This window comes from Carassius carassius, chromosome 43 (genome assembly GCF_963082965.1).
Source record: "Carassius carassius chromosome 43, fCarCar2.1, whole genome shotgun sequence".
In the NCBI taxonomy this organism is placed as follows: domain Eukaryota; kingdom Metazoa; phylum Chordata; class Actinopteri; order Cypriniformes; family Cyprinidae; genus Carassius; species Carassius carassius.
In genome coordinates this window covers 7,301,447-7,323,257 of record NC_081797.1, presented here as the reverse complement: position 1 = coordinate 7,323,257, position 21,811 = coordinate 7,301,447, and the positions used below count along the sequence as shown (strand labels likewise).

General features: G+C 37.0%; 1 protein-coding gene across 10 annotated transcripts in view; it reads right to left on the bottom strand.

Annotated features, from left to right (window-relative positions):
• The window catches only part of akap13 (A-kinase anchoring protein 13), a 93,344-nt gene extending 80,216 nt beyond the window's left edge, over positions 1-13,128 (bottom strand). For 5 of the 10 annotated variants that reach the window (XM_059535828.1, XM_059535833.1, XM_059535829.1 and 2 more), the window contains exon 1: positions 12,759-13,127. The gene's annotated coding sequence lies outside the window, so the exon portion shown is untranslated. Of the gene's footprint in view, positions 1-12,758 lie in introns of all 10 variants that reach the window. The other 5 variants (XM_059535831.1, XM_059535835.1, XM_059535832.1 and 2 more) reach the window with 2 other exon arrangements.
• Between the last annotated feature and the right edge of the window lie 8,683 nt (positions 13,129-21,811).

Sequence of the window (21,811 nt, the reverse complement as noted above, 5' to 3'; positions counted from 1 at the left end):
TGGGTCTTGCAGGGTCTGATCTTGATTCCCACTCTGGCACAAAGCTCGAGTCAACAATTAGGCCATGACTGTTAGGAGAAATTATGCTTGTCTTGAAATGTGTACATCTGAAGGAGGACAGTGTTTACTTTTCAAGTTATTCGGTTTCATAAGCACCTTTGATCTTAGTAACGTCAAGATCAAAGGTGCATATGAAACCAAATATCTTGATGGTAAATGATGGAAGATCCAGACCCAGTGCTGTGAGTCTTCTCAAGACCCAGACACAAAGATCAAGACCTATACTAGACACAATAGCTCCTAAACATCTTTGTGATACTAGAATGGAGGTAGACAGGGCCGACTCTTCTTGCTCATAAATCACATTTCAAAAAGCAAACATCTCTAGTAGTTTTAAAAGCTATATTTTTGTAAAAATCATAATTACATCTCCTATTTTTGGATTAGAGTGCCCCCAAAATAGAAGAGGAACTGCAAGGTAACACTACTCAGTAAAAGCTAGTTCAAATACAGTTTAGAGTAGAAAATTTTGGTACACAAATTATGTACATTTGAGTGGGAATGTTGAGGGGGAAGCACAAGGTTCATTGGCTTAGAGACCACAGTTGTTCTAGGCTGGAATCATGGTCGGTATTTGTTTTATGAGCAGCAGTGAAAATGTGGTTTTGTCGTTTGTCGACATGGAGGAAACGACAGCATTCCCAAACAAAAGGTCATCAAGTTCAAACCAAGAGAGGGGGCAATGTTCTGAGTCACTGCTTTAACTGCAGCAGAGCAAAGTCACATAGGGAGATGAGATCAGATCCATGTGATTATATGTAAAAAGGCAAAAACAAAAACAAACCAAAGACATCAATCACATGTTGAATATGAATAATGGCAGAGCCGCACACAAGAAGACCACAAAGACAACTAAAACATAAAAAAAAAACTGCCAAGACAACATATCTCCTTTTTAAAAAATGCACTCTTGGCACATTAAAGGAAAATGCCACCTTCTTCCCATAATCCACTGTTCTTCCCTCAACTTAGACGAGTTAATACGTACCTCTCCCGTCTCAGTACGTGCACTCAATCACTGTAGCTCATGGTGCCACTATGTTAGCGTTTAGCTTAGTACCATTCATTCCTTAGAATACAAACAGGGATGAATTTAGAAGCCACCAAACACGTCCATGTTTTGGATACTTAAAGACGGTTACATGAGTAATTACACGAGTAAGTATGGTGGCAAAAATAAAATGTGGCGATTTTCTAAGTGGAAAAAGTAGCACCGCGCGATACAATGATTGAGTGCACGCACTGAGACGGGAGAGGTAAATTTCAATGTACGTAAGTTGAGGGCAGAACAGTGGATTATGGAAAGAAGCTGGCATTTTCCTTTAACAATAACAATGAAAAACTGTACAGCTAGCGCTTTGCAACATAAACCATGTGTATATCTCAGTTTGGCTCTCTGAGTCCCTGTTACACTCAATTTCACATCAACAAACATAAACTTAAATATCAGCCCTTGTAATATACCTCTGGTTTGTCCTTGTATGCTTTAAGGGGCATGAGAAATTTAATTTCCTCTGTCAGGCCCCAGTAGGAGCCAAGTTGGCCTTACCCGGCAGCCAGGGCCAGACACCTGTTTGTTTAGTCTGAGTCAACACTGCTCAGCCTCTCAGAATTCTGTGTCCCCTTCACCTCATAGCTATATGCTTTCAAAAGTCCAAATAAAACACTGTATTCAGCTGCAGAATCCAATCAATATCCTGAAAATAACAGGTTTGCACATTTGTTATGGCATGTCAAGCAAGCACTGCTTGACATTTTTTTCAAACACATTTTTTCTATCACTTCTCTATATTCTTAACTAAATATTATCCAGAGTGGCAGAGAAAATCAATACAGCTTAAATACAGTCACTTCCTGAATGATTCGGTCACAAAAGACAATAAGGAAATGGTATACAGACAGTCACAACAAAAGGCTCTTCCTGGTCTAGCTGTGCTATGATAAGCATAGACGTCTGGACGCAAGTGAGAGGTTTCAATAGGATTACAAGATAAGGTGATTTAGCTAGCGTCTCATTCATCACATCTAGTTAACATCAATGCCTAAAGTGTGAAACATAGGGCAAATATGGATTGTTTCCATTTCTGTCGATTTTAACCTCCACAGAACCTGCAGGTTCAGAATAGCACACACTACCATTCCTACAGGACTTTATGGCTGGTGTGTCCAATCCTACTCCTGAAGGGCAACCTTCCTGCAGAGTTTAGCTCAAACACACCTGCCTGGAGGTTTCTAATAATCCTGAACACCCTGATTATCTGGTCCAAGTGTGTTTAATTATGGCTGGAGCTAAACTTCCTACTGGAAGGTGGCCCTCCAGGAGCAGGGACACCAAGTACGGCAAGTATGCTACATGTGCACAGTACTGGTTTTGGTAATTTTCATGCAAGAAAACACTCAATACGTTTGCACATTTAAAAAAAAAAATCACAAATTTACAAGGAAGTGTGCTATTGAATAAAATGTTAACTGCATAATGCATAAGATTTCAAATGCAGGGTTGCCTACTCTCAGGCTTTCAACATCAATCTCATGCTGAAGTCCAAGTGTCAAGCCAGATGCGTGAGAGTTGGCAACCCTGCAAATGGCATTTTAAAAAAAGTAATGGCATGTATTCAATATATAATACTTGGTATGCAGTAAGCCAGCACTTCATTCCGAACATAGCCAAGGGTTTTCATTTGAATGGCTACAACAGGCATGGAGAACTAGCAGTTTAAATGTGCATGCCAGAGTCATGCTGGAGGAATGCTTGAACAATCCGCATAACAGGGCCTTGCGTTAATTTGCGGGAGCTTGCCAAAATGGCAAGGGCATCACTCTCAAGGCCTGTGGAAGATGACAGAGTCGTACCGCATTTGTGTTGAAGGGTTGAGAGGGCCCTCTTGCCCCTGTGACATGAACAGGATGTAGCATGTGTTGCTCTCCCAGTGGAACATCCCCTTGGGAAATTTGGATAGGCTTTGTAGTGCAAATAAGTCAAGCTTTTCTCCATTCAGCGAGAAAGACACAACGCACATAAAATAAAATGAACTAACCATCTGACTTGCATATTGAAAGAAAAATGGTTTATGTAACCTTTACCTTTTCCAATAAGATCTTCGCTCCAGAGGCATCATGAAAAAAAAAATCACCATAATGTTTTATAATAAAAAGGCTCATGACACTCATGAGTTGCCATAGTAAAGCCTTGTATCAACCAAAACAAATACTTGTGGTGGTGAAGCTAAAGTAACTCTAACCCCTATTTAAGAGGATATTTAGTCTTTGCAGAACACACACTGCAACAGAGAGCACACACAGTGCCAAGACAGCAACTACTTCAGGGTTTGATGTCGCTGTTTACCAAGCTCATGGTGGTCAGTATTATCAAACAAGTATAAAAATAAGGCTTTAAGTAGATGGATGTACAGTACTATGAACAAGACATGACTTCCAAAAATACAGAAATGCCTTGCTATTTCAAGCAAGAAACAAAAATAAAAATGACCACTGCTTTTTCTAGGATATTTATTAGTAGCTATCAACAAATGAAAACATGTTAATGTTCTGCACTCTGTACTTATATTTTTCAGTAAACAGTAATAGAAAGTCTTGGTGCAAAATTACAAAATTAAACTAAAATGTGTTTAAATTAAATAGGGAGTTACTAGCTTCGATTATTTTGGTAGATTAAAAAAATGATTCTTTATGTAATGAACCTTTAGATAAATATTATGTAATATATTATATAACAATTTTATAATTCACATAATAAAATCGCACATCCCACAGCAGACAGTTGTTGTACAGCCGAAGTCTCCATGCCAACGAACAAACAAAACCAGCTCAAGCATATCAGTGAGAGTGAGACAGGCCGCAAGCTAACACCACACTTCTGTGTAACCAGAGAATGAGACGTTCCCATGAATAAGCGAAACACTGGCCAGTCAGAAGGGAAAATATTATGCTTTCCAGCAAAGATTTCCAACAAACACAACTGCTGACAACCATAGATAAGAGCAGAATGAACACAAAATAAAAGCTTTTGAAACATATTTAAGATTCTGTCAGAGGTTATGCACAGCCTCTCAGGTTTAGTTAAAACAAAAATCATCGGCTTTGGCTTGTGCACACGTGTGTGTGGACAAAATCAGGGTTGGAGGATTTTCATGGAGTTTGAAGTTTAACTGGTGGATTGTTTTACGGCCCCCCTGCACGGTCAGTGCAAGAGCGACTGGCCACCCACTAAACACAAAGCCGCACCAAAGACACGAGATGGAAATCAGGCAGTCGAAATGGTGAACTGACAACTGGAGGATTGTGGTAGTGTTGAGATGATAAACCTGTTTTCTTCAAAACTTGAGAGATTTGCATTTGTTACTATAAAATGTTTACTGCAGGACTCCAAAAAATAGCTAGCTGACATAAAATACTTTGGAAAAGTTTACGTCCTGTGGTGCATCTTGAAATACTTAATCTAAAACTATTTTAAACAACATTTTGCCATTTTTTATGCATATTCTCATATTTATATTTATTTGCCACATTGCAGAACTATGCAAAAAGGGAAATAATTTGGCTCTTTAATATAAAGTTAAACAAATAACTGTATATAGATTGAACACACTTTTTAAATTATTTAAACTGCAAAACTGGTTTAAATGAATAATGTCATAAGTAATGATACAAATATCCATAAAACACATAAACATGTATGAGTTATTGGCTATAACTTAAAATAAACATTTATTAACATTAAATATAATCTGTTTTGTATCAGTTGTGAAAAGCAAGACATCTAGACACAACAATAGTCTGCCAAAGACTCCATTGCCAACTAAATATGAAAAAAAAAGACCCAACTCCAGCTAAATTGCCAGATCCAAGTCAGATTTTTGTGGTACAAATATAAAAACCTGGCAAACACTAGCAAGCAACCAACAAGTATATCCTGCAAACATTTGATATCCAAATAAAAAAAATATACATCATATTAAATCAGTTGTTTAAAGAAGCAGCAGCCAAACATCCTAAAAAATGGTCCCTTCTGCAGCTTGAGGCAAAAGTTTAACTTTTCCATTCCGTGTAGAGGTTAGACTCAGTGACTGTTTAACCATCATCCATCTTTGAACAGTAAAAGCCAAAGCTCAGACTAAGGGCATGCTTCCACCTCTCCAAGGGCAGCTCTCATTAGCTTAAAATATAGCGGGCCTAACAAACTCTTTTCTTTTGACATCCTCCATTCCAGCACGAGATTTCACTTAGCAGCCGCTGACTCCATGAAAAATAGGAAAACTTTAAAAGGAATACGTTTGCCATGGATTCACATAAAATATTTCAGTTGTATCACAGTAAGTTGAAACCGAAAGGTGGGACCTTTGTATGACCAGAAAGGGTTTTTGTGTAGCAACTATCAGCCAGTTAAAAGCCAACAATGCTTTTTACCAAGTCCACGAGGTGAGCGTTTAGAGATGGGGCTTAGTACACCATTGATAGTAAACAGGTCCTGTCTGAACGCACAATAACACCACACCAGCACCACCCAAAACTCACAGGGTCAATGAACCTCACAAATACGCAAGCCTCGACATGCAAAAACAGAACTCACACAGAACCTGCAGTTCATTTTATTATCATCACTCATAAAGATTGTACCATAATGTAATTGAATTAATAGCAGACTTACTAAAACACTGAGTTGCGTGAGTTTCCACAACTCCACATGGCACATGCCCAGTGAAGGTCCAAGCTGCATGTTTGTATGCAATCTGGCAACTTTTAAGGACAGAGCTGCAAACAATTAAATCGAACTACCACCGCAGCATTCTTGTCTGGTGTTCATGGCTTTTAAAGAGAGCATTCCACTGCTTCCTGCTAGTTTCTCACTGGTGTCTACTTTTAGACAAGAACGTTCCCTAGATAGAAGGGTACACTGTCAAGATCCTGAGGGAGAGGCAAATGTGACATCTGCTGAAATAGCATGAAGAGATCTTAAAGGAATAGTATAAATGTGGACTAAAGCTTTCAAGCTTCAAAAAAAAAGAGATGCAAAAGCACAATAGGAGAATCATAACAGGGGACCGTCATACATTAGCCATATATTTCAAGTCTTCTCAAGTCATACAGATATTCTGGTATGAAACAGACTGAAATTTAAGTCATAATTTTGTGATAATCTTCCCCTCTACTGAGATGTTAAATGCCACTAATGGACTGAGCTGGAAAATCAATGTGATTTGTGAACTGATTCATTGAACAAATCAGAGTCAAGCAAATCATATAATTCTCTAATGATATTGTGAAAAACAGCTAGTGCAGATGTCAAGATTTCTGGCGAATAAAGATGAAATACAGCACACTAATCATCTGGATCACTTTCTGATTCATTTAATGGTCCTTTTAGATACTTATTAAAGTTTAAAAGTTTCAGGTACTTACTGTACTTGCATGGAAAAGAGCAGCCAGCGGAGTCTTTGGAAATTCTTATTTTACAGTATGTTCTAAGAAAGAATAAAAGAAATCATACAGGTTTGTAATGACATGAAAGTGAGTAAAAAAAAAATAAAAAAAATAAAAACGGTGAACTACACCATGACCTTCAATGTTCAAGTCATATAACGAGAATTTAAAATAATTTTTAAAACATGGGAAACTATCCTTTCCACTGGTGGGAATTTCAAAGTTAATGGTAGGTTGAAATATTCCTTATTTTTTAGCAGCAGACATCCATTCGTCATCTTTCTTTATTTTAAAGCTCAACCATACAGACTTGGTTCAAGGCTGCAGAGAGCTACATTTGACAAACCTCTGACAGGATGATTCCACGAGGGGGATATGAGCCACAGAAGATCCCGGACAGTCAAAATGCAAAACTAAGCTTTGCCTTCTGCTTCCTTGCTGTACCCAGAGGAAGACAAAGTGCAGAGGTCTGCTTTATCAATCTAACCTGACTGAAGCATTGATTCAACGATTTAATCATTGGTTTGGTGCTTAACATGCATTTTGTGACCTAAAAACACTAGAATGGGTTTACAAATCCAGGACAAGCTACAGGGTCCTGCATAACCAAACATCTCATTTTTCTAACTAAATCTTGAAGTGACTCCTGTTAAAGCATCTGAGGCGTGATGGGTCATGTGAACTCTGGTGACATCAGGGTAATATTTACACTGCAATATCAAGTTAAGATAAGCAAAGTCCACCATACGTCAATATTTGTCCTTTGATTATTATAGAGGCATATTTTCATATATGCTGCATTATGTGATGTACAAGTGTACTATCTTACATAAAGACATTTCAGTCAATCCTGTTTTCATAAAACAACCATGTGCTGCATTTCGCAAAAGCATGGTTTCTACGATCTAATGTTTGAAATGCAGTCCAGATGTCTAAAACCCAGCATTCGAGGTGATGTCAAAACCAAAAAATTAACTTTTGCACAATTTTGGATTGTAGACTTCATGGAAGTGACATAATTCCCTCCGCCCAAATTGTTGCAAAACAGAATAAAAATTTCATGACAGTTTAAGTGTTTTCACAATAGAGCATAAACCCTGTTATAGTGTGAATACAGCCCAGAATCCTGAATTCTAATCTGTGAACATCTAGAGATGAAAAACTAAAGTTTAATACATTTACAGCATACCAGACTGATCAAAGGACATTTGAATGAACATTTTGGATTCCCAGGAGGAAGTGGCCTGCTGCATTGTAAGTCAAGATGACCATAACGCAAGCCTTATTAAAGGCAATTTTCAACACATATTCGGCAAGATAAAGAGGATAAAATCTTCCCAGATTCAAACCCACACCCAAAGACTAAATATAGTCATATTAGGTTAAGAATTATCTGCTGAGTACATTCCAGTCAGCTGAGGACCATGGTAAAAATCTTGGGGAGATTAAGCCAGTGGATGAAAAAAAATGATAAAAATGTTAAATCTTTTCTTCCTTAAAATACTTAAAACTCAAACATGCACATTTTGACTGGTGATGACAATAAAACAAAGAAAACCAGCAACAAATGGCTGCTCACTCAATGCTTGTTTCAAAGACAAAAAAGGCAATAAAAAAAAAAAAAATCAGATGTCAGATGCTATATGAATAAGCAGCTAAAAAGGACTTCTGCTCTGTTTAACAAGATCACGATCTACAATAAACATTGTTACTTGATGATGTAAAAAGAAAAAGGCGTGGATTTTCGTATCGTGATAACCATAAATGTTCCCAATAGGCACTGCCTTTCAAATTCATGACAATCTCTCCAGTCACCATAACTGACTGTACAAATGAGCCAGAAAGTAGCCGGAACGACAGCAACCGCCTGCAAAGTGCTCGAGTGCTCACAGGAAACCGGCCAGATGCAAATCACCATTGAAACTGCAGATGTGTGCTCTTACAAAGAGGTGTGTGTTTGCATTAAGAACACTAGGCCCTGCCTGCACAAGAGATTACCGACGGTCATATCTAGCCACACAGCTGATGACCCAGTTTTAATGCAGACACCTAAGGCCTATTGTTCCAATGCATATAGCTCACTGTCAACAGCTAACTAAGTGAATGAAGCACAGCTGAGATATTTCTAAAGCACTGGATTGGTCAATGAGAAACCTTTCACTGTGCACCATTTCAAAGGGATTTGGTAGAAATTACTCCTTGGAACTTTATAAAAAATGAAACCGCATCTGCAACCAATTTTAATTCCATATTGGGTCCCATTTCTGGGACTCTTTTGAAGAGACTTTTGACCATGATGTTATTATTTATTAGATTTAAGTTATTAGACAAAGACTTTTTATTTGTAATAATGTGCACTAAAGAATCATGCAAAGTAAGGCAAGGAACGTGTTATGAAAGCAAATAGGCCTAAGCTAAGTTTTGAGTTTAAGTTGACTAGCAAAATGTATGTCTGGTGCTTGCAAATAACCCAGTTCTGCAAAATTGAATGTGCATTGACGACCTCAGGATAGATAAAAGATTAAAGATTTGACGTCACACAGAAAGGGGAGAGTCAGGTCACTTGGCAGGTGTACAACAACAAAGAGAAGGGCCTCGATAATAGACTTGAAAGCGCTTACTGTACACACATGCTGTCTTATAGGACACATTTTGCTTCCTGCACATGCCAGGCATCCTCAGATTTACAATAATGAGGCACTTTCAATCTTTGGTTACAGCTGACAGACCAACTAGTTTTTCTTTGCTGAGAAATTACATAATGCCTTTACTTTAGAACAACAAGAAGTCTCTTGTTTAGATTTTTTCTGGCATGGTGAACTGTGGCAAGGACTTTACAGGAAACGTTATGTCACAAGTGTCTTTCTAAAGCTTAGTTTTAAACGTATTACATTTGTGGAGTCAAAAAACTGTTTAAAACACATAAAAAGCATTGCACAGCAAAATTTAGGGGCCAACAGGAGGCAAAACACTGCAAAAAAAAGAATCTGGACAAAACATTTTCTAAAATGGGTTTCTTTCCATAAACAAACTACTAGAACATACTTTTGCTGAATGCTAAAATCTATCAATCAAACTGACGATGTTCTTCATTGTTCAAAACTGAAACAGCATGCAGTACATGCCATTTAGCAATAAGAAACAGCTCTTCCTCTAGCAAAGAAAATATCTGGCATTTCTGGGCAATCGACGGATGTTCATGTGCACAGTCCTGTTGTTTGAAACCAGTTGAGTCTAAAAGGCTGGACTTTTCTCAAGTATGGGCTGAATCAGAGAACATGGCCACAGTTTCTGTCTGTCTGGCCGCTTTTATTAAAAAGCAGAAGGCCTGGGAGAATAATGTGATATCCATCACTGACAGAGATACTCAGAACTGGAAAAGCACTTCTAAAGTCTGCAAGTGCTCAAAAACTGAGAATTAACTGAACAATTAGCAGGCTGAACATACTGGAAAAGACTGGGTTTATATTCGATTTCTATTGATTCCACATCAGCACAATCCTTCGCATGTCTGGAAAACATTGAAACCTACAGCCTCCACTGGAGAATTGGACTTCCTGCGATATGTGTAACCATGGAGCTCTTTGATTACTAAAAGGTGGCGAATGGGACTCTCTTGACCTGTTTCTCCAAATGCAACACAGAGAAACTGTGTCTTAGAGTACAGATTATTCCCTTTATTTGTCTAGATGCAGCTTTTTGCCTTGGTCTTAAGGAGTGTTATAGGTTCAATACAAATTAAAATTATTACTCTGAAAGATTGGCTATATATTTAGTTTAATTCTTTGTTGTGATGTCAAAGTTTTGTGGCTATACTCTTAATAATATATTGTGTTTTAATGTTTTACTGCCTGACCCTATCCATTGTTTAAAATCACTAACGTTATTTAAAAAAAAAAAGAAACCTGAGAGGAAGGGTTGAAAGATTTTCTGTGGTGATCAACATCAAAATGGCATAGGCTAGATGCTGTAGATAGATCTTAACTTAAATTGAACATGGAAACAGTCATTTTAAATTGTAAAACGATTTTACAATGTTTCTGTTTTTACTGTTTATTCAAATAAACAATGCTTTTGTGAGCATAAGAGACTTCCTTCAAAAACACACTCACACAATATTACACTAAACTTTTGAGCATAGAGTGCATAGCATAAGCAGCTGCAACAACATAAAAGTGCGGATACTGGATGTCATTCCATATGCCACTGCTGACTGGAGGGCAAAGTACAGTAAGAGCTGCTAGAGGCTCTTAAAATATTCTGTTCTTATTTGCAAAATCTGAAAGCGAGTAAAAATTATCTTTAAAACAAAGCTTTTATCCTCCCATGCACATAGCAGACTTAAAACAAAAAATAGGCCAAGTTGGAACCATGCAGCAAAACTAAGCTAATAATGCCTTTTTGGGTCAATGATCACCACCAACATAGATTAGATTATAAGTGATGCTGCGGTGCAGTCTTTCCTAAATGATCAATCCCCCAAGAATTCTAATCAGTCAACTCAGTACAGATCTCGACAGAAAACATCTACCAGAAAGAAGCTAAAACTGCATTCTCTGTAATGAGATACAGATGACCCCTCTTGGATTTCTTCTGGCAGTGGTTTCATCTCCATAATCGCTAGCGGACACTTTCACTGTTTGACAACTGCATTTCAAGAAAGGCACAGGCCCGGAATGTGGGTTAACAATAAAAACTCAAACTTCCATTATTATTTCTGTATTCCAGTTTTCATGTGTGGCTCATTAATGTGGCAAATACCATGAGAGTGCTGAGGAAATTAAAAAATCTGCAAGGTTATTAGATTTTAGATCTGGCCAGCGAAAGCAAGATTTCCATAAGCAATTCCAAAAGGAGCAAAAGCGCTACATACAGAAACTTTTAAATCAGTTCTCAACTGGTGAGTCACGGGCATTGCTAAATGAAAATAATAAAACAAAACTATCATGCATAGTTAGAAGAGCAAATAAATAAGCATGTATTTCATGTTCATTTAAAATAAAACTTAAATGTTAAGGACTTTTTGTTAACTTTTGTTCAATATTCTATGTTAGTACTTGATGTCCAATACAAGTCCTGAAGTAAAACCAATTGAGAACCACTGCTTAAATGAATAATAGATGCCAGGAACGACAGACAACCAAATACAAAACACACCCTGGGAATTCCAAAGATTCTAGACACAAGAACAACAATCTAGGACTGTGGAGTCTGGGGGACACACAAAAAAGCATATTTGTAATAACAAAATGCAAGGCGCAATCTTGTGTTTACTAACAGTCAACTCTGCCTTTGTCTTTGATTCTGTCTTTTTCACATGCTATGGTTTTCTTCAACACAGATCAAGTCATGTAATCTGTTGAGATCAATTCTTAACATTTTACAGCTTTGAAGAGGAAAGGTTCGAGTTAAATGTGAACACCTTCTATATCAGGCCACAGAATGATTAGAATAACAGCAGGGGTTCAAACCAGCTACTGATATAAACATTCTGCTGAGATGAGTTCAGATCAACATCAAAGGCATGTTTGTCTAAAAGACACCTGTCACCAAAAAGTGTATAATCCAAACAATTTTGTTTAACTAGTTTTTTTGTCTAATTATAAACAATGTTTCTTTCAAGATCAGAAATTAGACAAAATAAGGTAACCGATTAAAGGAAAAAAGTAAACAAAACAAAAATACAATAAAGAGTTCACATAAACAATTGAACAATTAAACATGAAATAAAATAATTGTAATATAAATATTAAAGCATATAAATTGAACTGAGGATTGCAAATTCTAAATGTCTCTATCTGAAAGCTGATCGATATGTTTTGGAATATGATCCCCAGCTGGTCATACCATCTTAAAATGGTCAAGCTAGTTTTTGGGACATGGTCGATGGTAGACTAGATAATAACTGAATTAACATGCAGTAAAATGATTTGAATAATAATAAAATATATATATAATGTGACTATGTTACAAAATGTAATATTGTGACTATTTACTGCCATAAGACGAGTATAGCCTACTGACTTCTAGAAATATAAACACAGAATTATTTATCATTTGATTTACAACATTATTATATTTATATTATACAACATTTATATTATTATATACAATAATACTTGTTAAGCATCAACACCTTTTTCCCTAAATTATAAATAAAAGTGTTATAAATAAATGTGACATGCGGGATCCAGTTAAAGACCACTAAAATGACTTCACAGCTATTATTTTTGGAAATTCGAGGTTTCTTATATTACCTCGAACGCTGCAGTGCTCAAAGCGTGCTTTCCTCGTTCACTCTCATTCCCTTTAAACGCTCACAAAAAACACCATCCAGCGTTGTCTCCTTGGGACTGTTTGACTGGTAACCGCAAACACGCTGAGCTGTCCTTCTATTCCAGTGAACGTCGCGAGACCAACTACTTTGTTACAATGTTGAGCTACGGCGTTTGTCTGGAGTAAAAGCGTTCTAAAATGTACCAAAACAAACAGCTTGTTACAATGTTGGAACTTTTATTCTGCCCTGCGGGTTTTGACGAATGTAAAACGGTCCCAGAATGGAGAGACACATATCACTAGTTAGACTGTAGAAACTTCTATTCTTCTCGTCCGCGTGTCTCATAGGGCGGGACCAGCAGAGCAGCGGTTAGTGGGGAGCAGTGAGGTGTCTCTCTGGCCCTGTCTGTCGCATGCTTCTCTGTTTATTCATCACGAGCTTGAATAGGACTCATGAATGTTTACTCATTTCTCGCTCTTGAACGAGGTGTTACCGTGCATGAATACCTATATTTGGGTGTTGTTCATATGATATGACTATAGTTATGGTTTAGGGCTGTAGTGTGGGTCTGTGTCATTTAAATGCTTTTATTTGTTTGTTTGATTAATGAACGAACGATACCTGGATCTACTTTTAAGCGATGACTGTCTAAGAAGCCAAGCTGCCCATTTCGATTTTGGTCTTAGGTTTCATATTGAAACATATCCAATGCCAATATCCAATATCCAATGAAAAGTTATCAAATGAATATGACTGACCTCGTGTGGACAGTATAAATACTACAACTGGGACCAATTCTAAATCTATCTCCGGTCACCCATCTGTCTAGGATGTCCCACTGCTTGCGTCACGCTCTAAAGGCCCTCTGTGTCAGACAAAACTTTGTGGCCTAGAATAGTAGCTAGGTAAATGCAGTGTGGGAATGCTAGTTTGTTACTTTGGGTTAAGATAGTATAAACATTCCTTCTGCTTAGACAGCCCTGTCAAACTTATGTCAAGCCACTCTTTCTCTTGGTTGTTTTTTTATCTTATGGTGGTACTTCTCTCTCATTTTCACTCTAATAGTCACATTCTCATTCACAAGCATGCTATAAATAAGTGACGATATCTAAGACGGCGGATATACTTTCTTCTCGTCACGCCTGCCGATTTGTTTCTGGTGTCAAGTGTCGGTGACACATTATTATATATTGCTTGTACAGACAAACTGGGAGTTATATTCCAGGCCAAATGAACAGTTTAGTTTTATTTTATTTTTGTCTAGTTTGTCTAGTTTCTCTATCTATCTATCTATCTATCTACAACCCGAATTCCGGAAAAGTTGGGACGTTTTTTAAATTTTAATAAAATGAAAACTAAAGGAATTTCAAATCACATGAGCCAATATTTTATTCACAATAGAACATAGATAACGTAGCAAATGTTTAAACTGAGAAAATTTACACTTTTATCCACTTAATTAGTTCATTTAAAATTTAATGCCTGCTACAGGTCTCAAAAAAGTTGGCACGGGGGCAACAAATGGCAAAAAAAGCAAGCAGTTTTGAAAAGATTCAGCTGGGAGAACATCTAGTGATTAATTAAGTTAATTGATATCAGGTCTGTAACATGATTAGCTATAAAAGCTTTGTCTTAGAGAAGCAGAGTCTCTCAGAAGTAAAGATGGGCAGAGGCTCTCCAATCTGTGAAAGACTGCGTAAAAAAATTGTGGAAAACTTTAAAAACAATGTTCCTCAACGTCAAATTGCAAAGGCTTTGCAAATCTCATCATCTACAGTGCATAACATCATCAAAAGATTCAGAGAAACTGGAGAAATCTCTGTGCGTAAGGGACAAGGCCGGAGACCTTTATTGGATGCCCGTGGTCTTCGGGCTCTCAGACGACACTGCATCACTCATCGGCATGATTGTGTCAATGACATTACTAAATGGGCCCAGGAATACTTTCAGAAACCACTGTCGGTAAACACAATCCGCCGTGCCATCAGCAGATGCCAACTAAAGCTCTACCATGCAAAAAGGAAGCCATATGTGAACATGGTCCAGAAGCGCCGTCGTGTCCTGTGGGCCAAGGCTCATTTAAAATGGACTATTTCAAAGTGGAATAGTGTTTTATGGTCAGACGAGTCCAAATTTGACATTCTTGTTGGAAATCACGGAAGCCGTGTCCTCCGGGCTAAAGAGGAGGGAGACCTTCCCGCATGTTATCAGCGTTCAGTTCAAAAGCCAGCATCTCTGATGGTATGGGGGTGCATAAGTGCATACGGTATGGGCAGCTTGCATGTTTTGGAAGGCTCTGTGAATGCTGAAAGGTATATAAAGGTTTTAGAGCAACATATGCTTCCCTCCAAACAACGTCTATTTCAGGGAAGGCCTTGTTTATTTCAGCAGGACAATGCAAAACCACATACTGCAGCTATAACAACAGCATGGCTTCGTCGTAGAAGAGTCCGGGTGCTAACCTGGCCTGCCTGCAGTCCAGATCTTTCACCTATAGAGAACATTTGGCGCATCATTAAACGAAAAATACGTCAAAGACGACCACGAACTCTTCAGCAGCTGGAAATCTATATAAGGCAAGAATGGGACCAAATTCCAACAGCAAAACTCCAGCAACTCATAGCCTCAATGCCCAGACGTCTTCAAACTGTTTTGAAAAGAAAAGGAGATGCTACACCATGGTAAACATGCCCCGTCCCAACTATTTTGAGACCTGTAGCAGAAATCAAAATTGAAATGAGCTCATTTTGTGCATAAAATTGTAAACTTTCTCAGTTTAAACATTTGCTATGTTATCTATGTTCTATTGTGAATAAAATATTGGCTCATGTGATTTGAAAGTCTTTTAGTTTTCATTTTATTAAAATTTAAAAAACGTCCCAACTTTTCCGGAATTCGGGTTCTATCTATCTATCTATCTATCTATCTATCTATCTATCTATCTATCTATCTATCTATCTATCTATCTATCTATCTATCTATCTATCTATCTATCTATCTATCTATCTGTTCGTCTTTGTTAATATGTATTTATTTGTCTATCTGACAGTATTTCTGTCTATGTTTTTTATCTATCTATCTATCTATCTATCTATCTATCTATCTATCTATCTATCTATCTATCTATCTATCTATCTATCTATCTATCTATCTATCTATCTATCTGTCTGTCTGTCTGTCTGTCTGTCTGTCTGTCTGTCTATCTATCTATTCATCTGTCTGTCTGTCTATCTATCTATTCATCTGTCTGTCTGTCTATCTATCTATTCATCTATCTGTCTGTCTATCTATCTATTCATCTATCTATCTGTCTGTCTATCTATCTATCTGTCTATCTATCTATCTGTCTGTCTATCTATCTATCTATCTATCTATCTATCTATCTATCTATCTATCTATCTATCTATCTATCTATCTATCTATCTATCTATCTATCTGTCTGTCTGTCTATCTATCTATTCATCTGTCTGTCTGTCTATCTATCTATCTGTCTGTCTGTCTGTCTGTCTGTCTGTCTATCTATCTATCTATCTATCTATCTATCTATCTATCTATCTATCTATCTATCTATCTATCTATCTATCTATCTATCTATCTAAAGACGAAATAAGCGTTCTGTATACCAAAACCATCTACTGCAATTCCAGTGTATAGGCATTCTTTTAATTATATAGATCCACTAATTCCCCTCTCTTTCTTTGCACTTATTTTCTCTCAGTGCAGCCAAGATCTAAGATAGAGAAAAGGCCCAAGAGTCTCCTCTGCTTTCACTGCTACCACGTGTCTGTTGTCTATCAAGGTCTGTGGTGCTTTCTTTGGGTTCTGAATGAATTGAGACTCCTCCTTTCTTTCTCTTTCTCTTACTCCCTTTATCTTTCTCTCTCTCTCTTGGGTTAAATAAATAAAAGCGCACGAGGAACACTGGCTCCGGTTCCTGTCATGCTGGGCTGCTCCAGAACACACTGATCTCGACAACTCGCAGCCCAGCACAGACTCACAATATGACATGTTTGTGTACTTCTGGTATTGCCAATATGGTAGAAAAAATATATATTTTTCAGAATTTATATACTTTCTTTTAGCTTAATTATTTAGAATAACATTAAGACGGTAATTTTTGAGATGCTTTAATAAATGTTAACGGTGGTTATAGCTATACACTAAGGCAAATATTCATAAAGATGGCAAATATTCATGAATTCCACATAAAATGCTCTGATCACTTATAGTGTTCAGAAGTCAGATGTTTCTTAATATTTGGCGTCCTCATGGTAATGCTTTTTTTGAGTAACTGAAACCAGCGCAATCAACACAACTGCCTCCATCTCAGTTATGGATAGTATTGAAAATAACCTCTGAGGACGTCAGTATTAATTTAGCTGTAGCCTAATATTGTTTTGTATATTGTAAGGTACTATTTCCTGAAGTAAAAGTAATTTCTTAAATATTTTCCACTCAAATAAATATTTAATGTCCACGTGTTCAGCCATGTAAAATGTAATGTTAAACTTTAATTTTTCAGCCACTGAAACCATAATTATTCAACATTAGAAAGTAACCATTTCAACAAGGGAATACAAATGTTTTCTCCCAAAAGGCAGTGGGATTCTGCAGGTATGGTTAGACTTATGTGAATTCATTTTTTTAGCAGGAAAAATGTTTAAAATTGTCATTATGTTGCCTCGGAATTATGCTGACATAATACATAAGCCATAATGTTAAAAAGGATGAGAAAACCTATAAATTATACATAGTCTTTCACCATTGTTTTGGATGCCTTTGAACCCAATTACTGATTTCTCATGTGGATTCATTATTTTAATAAGATTTGGGAGATCTGTCTTAAATGTAGCTATAACAACGTGCAAAAGAAAAAAATGACCCTGTAGTATTTTATCTAATCAGTAGAGGACGCTATTTACCTCAGAATATGATAGACCTATGATAGAAGTATATTTAAAAAGCAATGTTATAACACTGCCTTTCAAAACAATGTACTTTTTATAGTGATCATGTCAAAGCACAAATACAGCAATATATATATTGTTTTTTTGTTGTTGTTTTTTCTCTAAAGACATACATACTAAATTTTTATTCATTTATTTATCATGATTTGTTGTTGTTGTTGTTGTTGTTTAGTTACAGAGAAATGTGCAGGCTGTTGTTAAAAAGAACATCATAATCTCACATCTCACGTTGCAAGCTCTAATATTGTATGATAAATAAATGCCAGGCAAAGCTTGTGTACTGTCACATCAATATTGTTGAATTATTTAGCTGTTAGTAGCAGCCTACGCCTTCACCATTCAGAAAAGATTTTACTCAGGCAAGTGTGATTTACCGTTTAAATGATCATTTAAAACATCTGCCTCCAGAGCTACTGCAGCGGCGATGAAAGATGATCTGTCCCCAGGGGGAATCGTCACATATGCATTTGTTTGTCTATAAAATATTAATATGTGCATGTAGGCTGATGTCATTTGACCATGAATAAAGCAAAAGTAACCAGTTTGAGTTATTAATGCTTTAATTTTATTCCCTTGGATCTGGATCTGTAATGTGTGTGTATGTGGCTGTGTGTGTGTGTGTGTGTGTGTGTATATCATTGCAGGGGCTGACAAGATGTATGTGCACTGCTGTAAGCATGGGGAAAGGCCTCTGTCTGATTAGCATTCAGTCCTTGCACAGACTGCATCAAGGAACTCCACGGCCAGACCCCTCCTCTCTCTTTCACTTTCTCACTCTCTCCCCCCTCTTTCTGCATCATTCTGTTGGACCAGAACCCCTCAAAACAAAACAAAAGGAACACCTTGTGTGGTAAAGATTTCGGCAACAGGTAATTTTCTTTTTTTACGTTTTTTAAGTTGCCAGAGCAATTTACTAGTGCAATGAGATTCAGACAACAAAAGGAGAACAAATCAATGTGCATGAAGAAATTTTAGATGTACAGGTGTTTTGAGTATCATTTGAAGAGGATTTCAAATAATACCAGTTAAACAGTATGTTTCGGTTGTGTTTCTTTTATAAGAAATTAGTCTGGACACACCTGTGGCTTGACTTCATTTTAAAGTGTATTTGATTATATATAAACTATATATTGTTTTTTATTATTCTATTATGCTTACCAAATTTGCATTTATGTGATCAAAAATATAGTAAAAACTGTAATACCGTTACTTTAGCAAATGAATGCATCCTTTCTGAATAAAAGTTTTTTTTTTTGAGTGATAGTGTGTATATAATGTGCAGAAATCAAGCAGAAATACTCAGTTTTATACTAAAATCTTATCAATTTAAAAATATGTTTAATTTTTCTTAGGCCTAATTTTTAAAGATATACATGGGTTTCAAAGAATTATAAAAAAAGCATAATATTAATATTTATAATTATTAATCTGTCGTGTGTTTAAAATATCTGTATGATTATCTACTTTTATTTTTTTTTTTTACAACTTATTGTGTTATTTTTTGCATTTGTGTCAGATGTATCATTATATAAGGCCATTGGAAGGAAACTAAATAAAGACTGTTCAGATCGGATTGATGAGCCGGTGTGATATATGAGACACCCACCCCTCCGCAAGTCAGTCCAGACGTGAACCAGGTAAACCCAGATCTGTTTCATACATCATCAACACCTTTCCAATCTTAGTCACAGTCACTCGGCTTGACCTTTCTGGTGCCAAGCCAATGCTTTGCAGAATATACTGCATTCGGTCAATCCTTGACCCTAACTGATGGACAAGGAATGTTGTTTCCGAGCCAGAAGAGTACTTAAGCAGTGTGGAAATATAAGCACAATGATTCTGCACTATACAAGCCTGTCTGAGTTCCTGTTTCCTATAAGTAGCTGTCACAAAAATTAAATGTTTGCACCAAGTAATAATTCAATGGGGCTATGAGGAAAATTTGCTTTATTTGGGTCTTAGAATGGATATTAGGTGTTTATCGATTCATAATGGCATTTTGCTTATATGTTACACATCAGTTACTATAGGGTTGCACAATATATTGCTATCATATTCAAGTAATCTGGTAGTATTATAGATTTTTTTAATTTAATCTTAAAATGAATGTCCATTTTTTTTTAATATCCTACATTATAAATTCTATAGTTCCGAAAATACTATTATATTTAAACATTTAATTCAATGTAAATATTATTTATTTGATTGAGTCTTTCATTTATTAGTTATCTGTGGAATAGAAGCTAACATTAACCAATGGAACCTTATTGTAAAGTGTCACCTTTTCTTTTCTTTCGTCTTTATTTGAAGTGAAGATTGTTTAAAACTCTCTCTTTGTCAAAGATGTCTCAAGAGGTATCACAACCAGCAATGTTTCTGTCTTCCTCACATGGATGGAGAACCGTTTATTTCCACCCAAGCAGAACAAGGCTTCGGCTCAGAAACAACACAATCACCCGATAGATGTGACAATATATAGTGTGTTTTCCCAACCTCAGAAAGTCCCTTGTTTTGGTTAATTCCAGGGTGCAGGGCAGTGATTTTGATGATGATGGCAGATGAGGGGTGGGCAAGGGTGCATGATATGAATCTGGTCATGGGCTGTGCCCAATGTCTGACCCTAATCCTCGTGCAAGCAGAATTATGTGTTGTGGGATTAGTGAGCTTTTCCCTTTCCTGTGTGGGACATCCACTTTTTATAATGATGGCCCAGCAGCAGGTCAAACCAACCAGGCCTGATGACATGAAAGAAGCATTCGAATCACACTGCTCTTCCTGGAGCTCCATATTTGATCAGGCAGAAAGTCTCCCCCCTGTACCTTATAAATGCTGCATGACTGTATTCATCATAGCAGGTTCCAAATCCATTATGCAGTAGGTTGGTGCAGAAATACAGCAAGAACATGGTTGATTATCCATATGAGCATGGTTCAGAAAGATCTGATCTATTGCTCTGTTGTGTTGTCTTTTTTATGTAATAAGCTTATCTGATGCAGACACCATTTTTGGAGATTAACCAACTTTTTTTCTGTTATTTATTTCTGTGATTGCAAGCTATAGCAGCAGCTATATACTCCAGTCTTCAGGGTCACTTCATTCTTCAGAAATCCTTCTGATATGCTGATTTTAATAATAACATTTCTTATTATTATCAGTGCTCAAAACTGTTTTTGTTGCATAATATTTTTTGGAAGATGTGATATACTAAAATTCAGCTTCGAAAATTCCATCACATTTTTAAATATATTTCAATAGAAAACGGTTCTTTTAAACTGCAATATCATTTCACATGCTTTACATAAAGCCTCAGTTAGATGTAACAACAACAGTGTTTACGGCATCTGCTTTATTCACAGCTGAATTGTTGGAGGTTTTTGCATCAGACTCTAGGCAATTCATTGTTCTTAAGTACAGACTATGCAGCACTTCCATATGGCAAACCTGAAGCACACAGACACACACACCTTGCCAGGTGAGAGCACTGCAGACGGTAAAAATAGAGATGGGTTTTTTTTTGTCTTTTATGAGCTGAATGTGGGATAGATAAACAGTTAAACAGACAGACTGGCTAACATGATAGATAGACGGGCAAAGACGGATACTATAGATAGATAGATAGATAGATAGATAGATAGATAGATAGATAGATAGATAGATAGATAGATAGATAGATAGATAGATAGATAGATAGACGGCCGGATGGTAAAGTGTTTTGCATATTCATCCCAGTCCACTTAACCAAACCCATCCGTCATTTATAAAACAGAGACCCCTTCCCCCCTCCCATCAGCAACTGTCCATCTGCCAGGCCCAATTCCTCCTCCCTGATGTGCATTCTTCTTTTCTCTACAGTATTATCGCTCTCCATCTCTCTCTCTCTCTCTCTCTCTTCTATCACAAACAGTAGCTGCTCCCTCCCGCCAGCTTTGGCACATGCAGGAGTGAGCAAGGAGCAGAGGTAGAGATGGACGCTACCATTGTGAGTTGCTTGGGCGTGTTCAGGGAGCTCCTCCTATAATGGACGGATCGGGGGAGGGAGGGAGGGAGGGAGAGTGCGAGTGGGAGC